Source organism: Phyllobates terribilis, unplaced genomic scaffold (genome assembly GCF_046119375.1).
Source record: "Phyllobates terribilis strain yellow unplaced genomic scaffold, ASM4611937v1 Scaffold_7__3_contigs__length_470593459, whole genome shotgun sequence".
Classification (NCBI taxonomy): domain Eukaryota; kingdom Metazoa; phylum Chordata; class Amphibia; order Anura; family Dendrobatidae; genus Phyllobates; species Phyllobates terribilis.
This window is the reverse complement of record NW_027362767.1, coordinates 203,237,971-203,242,805: the sequence shown is the minus strand read 5'-3', so window position 1 is coordinate 203,242,805 and position 4,835 is coordinate 203,237,971.

Here is a 4,835-nt window from a genome sequence, read left to right as displayed (position 1 = left end):
ACGCACACACACAGTATGCAGACACGCATGCACACACAGTACGCAGACACACACACACACAGTACTCAGACACACGCACACACACAGTATGCAGACACGCACGCACACAGTACGCAGACACGCACACCCACACACAGTACACAGACACGCACACCCACACACAGTATGCAGACACACACACACAGTACGCAGACATGCACGCACACACAGTACGCAGACACGCACACACACAGTACGCAGACACGCACACACACACACAGTACGCAGACACGCACACACACACAGTACGCAGACGCGCACACACACACAGTACGCAGACGCGCACACACACACAGTACGCAGACACGCACACACACACAGTACGCAGACACGCACACACACAGTATGCAGACACGCACACACACACAGTATGCAGACACACACACAGTACGCAGACATGCACACACACAGTACGCAGACATGCACACACACAGTATGCAGACACACACACAGTACGCAGACATGCACGCACACACACAGCACGCAGACATGCACGCACACGCACAGTACGCAAACATGCACACACAATACGCAGACACACACACAGTACGCAGACATGCACACACACACACAGTACGCAGACGCGCACACACAGTACGCAGACACGCACACACAGTACGCAGACATGCACACACAGTACGCAGACATGCACACACACAGTACGCAGACACACGCACACAGTACGCAGACATGCACGCACACACACAGTACGCAGACATGCACGCACACACAGTACGCAGACACGCACACACAGTACGCAGACATGCACGCACACACACAGTACGCAGACATGCACGCACACACACAGTACGCAGACACACACACAGTACGCAGACATACACACACACAGTACGCAGACACGCACACACACACAGTACGCAGACATGCACACACACACAGTACGCACACACACAGTACGCAGACACGCACACACACACAGTACGCAGACACGCACACACACACAGTACGCAGACATACACACACACAGTACGCAGACACACGCACACAGTACGCAGACACACACACAGTACGCAGACACACGCGCACACACACAGTATGCAGACACGCACGCACACAGTACGCAGACATGCACGCACACACAGTACGCAGACATACGCACACACAGTACGCAGATACGCACACACAGTATGCAGACATGCACGCACACACACAGTACGCAGACATGCACGCACACACAGTACGCAGACACACACACAGTACGCAGACACGCACACACACACAGTACGCAGACACGCACACACACAGTACGCAGACACGCACACACACACAGTACGCAGACACACACACAGTACGCAGACACGCACACACACACACAGTACGCAGACACGCACACACACACAGTACGCAGACACGCACACACACACACAGAACGCAGACACGCACACACAGTACGCAGACACACACACAGTACGCAGACACGCACACACACAGTACGCAGACATACACACACACAGTACGCAGACACACGCACACACAGTACGCAGACACACGCACACAGTACGCAGACACGCACACACACGCAGACACGCACACAGTACGCAGACACGCACACACAGTACGCAGACATGCACGCACACGCACACAGTATGCAGACATGCACACACACAGTACGCAGACACGCACGCACACACAGTACGCAGACACACGCACACAGTACGCAGACACGCACACACACGCAGACACGCACACACACAGTACGCAGACACGCACACACAGTACGCAGACATGCACGCACACGCACACAGTATGCAGACATGCACACACACAGTACGCAGACACGCACGCACACACAGTACGCAGACACGCACGCACACACAGTACGCAGACACGCACACACACAGTATGCAGACACGCACACACAGTACGTAGACATGCACGCAAACACATACAGTACGCAGACATGCACACACACACAGTACGCAGACAAGCACACACAGTACGCAGACACGCACACACACAGTATGCAGACACGCACACACAGTACGCAGACCCGCACACACAGTATGCAGACACGCACACACAGTACGCAGACATGCACGCACACACACAGTAAGCAGACATGCACGCACACACAGTACGCAGACACGCACACACACAGTACGCAGAGATGCACGCACACACAGTACGCAGACACGCACACACAGTACGCAGACACGCACGCACACAGTACGCAGACACGCACACACAGTACGCAAACACGCACACACAGTACGCAGACACGCACACACACAGTACGCAGACACGCACACACAGTACGCAGACATGCACGCACACACACACAGTATGCAGACACACACACAGTACGCAGACACACACACAGTACGCAGACACGCACACACACACACACAATATGCAGACACGCACACACACACAATACGCAGACACACGCACAGACACACAATACGCAGGCACACACACAATACGCAGACACACACACAATACGCAGACACGCACACACAATACGCACACAATACGCACACAATACGCAGACAATCACATAATACGCAGACACGCACACAATTCGCAGACACGCACACACAGTACACAGACATGCGCATGCACACGGTACGCAGACATGCACACACATACACACATGAATATGGTACACAGATATACACACACAATACGCAGACACACACAGATACATATGACTCGCCCCCTGGGCCGTGGGGCACTCGGATCCGGGCGGTAGGGAAACGATGGGAGTAGTAGTGGCAACCCGGTTCCGTGGCTCAGGGTGGTCAGACCAATGGTAGTCTGCTATGCTCTATTGATAATGTCCGACTACGCCACCCGTGGATTGCGGTTATTAGGAACCGCCGCTGCATGCAGACCGCTGGGGCTGATGAGGTGTGCAGCTAGGGTAGTGTGACTCCCCACGGGAAGAGTGCAGCCCCAGGGCAGTATAATGGATGTTGGGAGTGATGGTAGTGAGAGTCCCAGTGCTGATAGTGCTGGAGGAGTAAGGAGCATGCAGACAACAGGTTGCAGTCCAGGGTCTTTACTAGAACAGGTAAATTGACCCACAAACAGTCCCAGCTAGGAGGGGACCTGGATGTCTGAGAGCAACGGGGAAATTGGCCCTGGTCAGGGTGAGGGTGTAGGCCTACCGTGCTTTCTGCGCTCCTTCTGGCTATCTCCTCGTTATAGGGTAACAGCCCACGTTTCTGAGCTTTCCGTGTATTCTCGCCTGTATGGCCTGCGACGTGGGTTCCTTTCTGCTCCCAGCCTTGTACGGCTTTGCTGGTCCCTTCTGTTGTGGCAGGGCCTCCAGGCTTCTTAGGCCAAGGAATATACACTCCCCTGCGGACTGGTTATCTGCTGGAGAATGTGGAATCCTTCCAGCCTCAGACACCAAAGTCTGGTAAATTAAGTCCTTTCTCTGCCAAGACAGGCTTGCTTCGCCTCTTGTCTCTGGCTTGTGGCTCTCCTCCTGCCACACTTCCTCTTAGGTGCAGTGCAACTGTCTGTCCCTGCTCTGCTCTGGGACAAGTCTCAGTGCTGAGACGGGCCATCATGTTCTCTCTAACCCTGCCCCCAGCACCAGCTTTTATAGGGGCAGCCTGCTCCCCCTACTGGCCTGAGACAGGAGGCATTGCATGCTAATGTTCCCCTGACCAGAGAACCTCCCCCTTGCTCTCAGACACAGCTTTAATTACACTTGTGGCATCCAGGCCAGGGTGACACATTCCCCCCTAGTGAAATTTAGTACTCCGGGACTAAACAATATACAAAGACAATATGCATACCATAAAACATTAGTATACAAGTGATGCACAGATTGAGTTCTTAAGGTCACATTGTGGTCTGTGACCGGGTGTCCATATCACCAACACAACTGGGAGCCTTAACCAGGTGGGGGTCTGTCCTACCCCAAGTCCTTTACAGTCTTAGCTCATTCCTGGGTTAGGCTCCGAACGCAGTCCATACAAGGTCCCGGTTATAAAAAGTCCATAACCTTTGAGTCCTTACGGTAGCTGCAAGAAACTGAAACACAGAATTACCAAACATGCATGTAACTTGGCAAACAATTCAACATTTGGCAACAAGGTCATTTACAATCTTAGTACACTCTATATTCTCCAGCGAGCGGGTATCTGCCCCTTTGTGCTCCTGGTTGACCTCCTTAACCCACTGTCTGGTGGTGGACCAACCTGGCATTCCCCACTAGCGTTAGGGGTACAGCTACCAGCTGGGTGTACAGGTAGGGCAGGCAGCTGTCTGCGGGTCCTTTGGCTTACCACAGGCATGGCAGGCTCACTGTCAGCAGAGGGTTGACTCTCCTGGGCTGCTGGTACAGGCTCTTCTGCCTCTGGAACTGCTTGCTCCTCTTCACCTTCCGGCTCTGGTGTTGGTTGTTGCTGTGCCGGTTGCAGGAAATGCAGGACGGGTACCACTATGGCATCATTTATGCGAGTCCAGGACTGAGGGAACTCTCCAAGAACGGTGCTGATCATTTCTTCCTTGTCCTCTGCGGGTTCAAGGTCACTCTGATCCTCTTCAGCACTACGGAGTTGCTCGGGGCACCTTTTGAGGTGGTCTCTGGAGACGACACTAGTGGTTTCTCCTCCGTCCTTGGTGATTACGCACACCTTTGGGTTGTCGTGGTCAGACTGCAGTACGGTGTAGGGTTCCCTTTCCCACTGGTCGTCCAACTTATGTAGCCTTCTTTTTCGCTTTAGGACTTGCTCACCAGGTTATAGGGGACCAGCAGGGGCGTGTTGATTGAAGAGTTTTTCTTGCCTCTCTCTCACCTGGGCCAGGCTCTTCTCCAC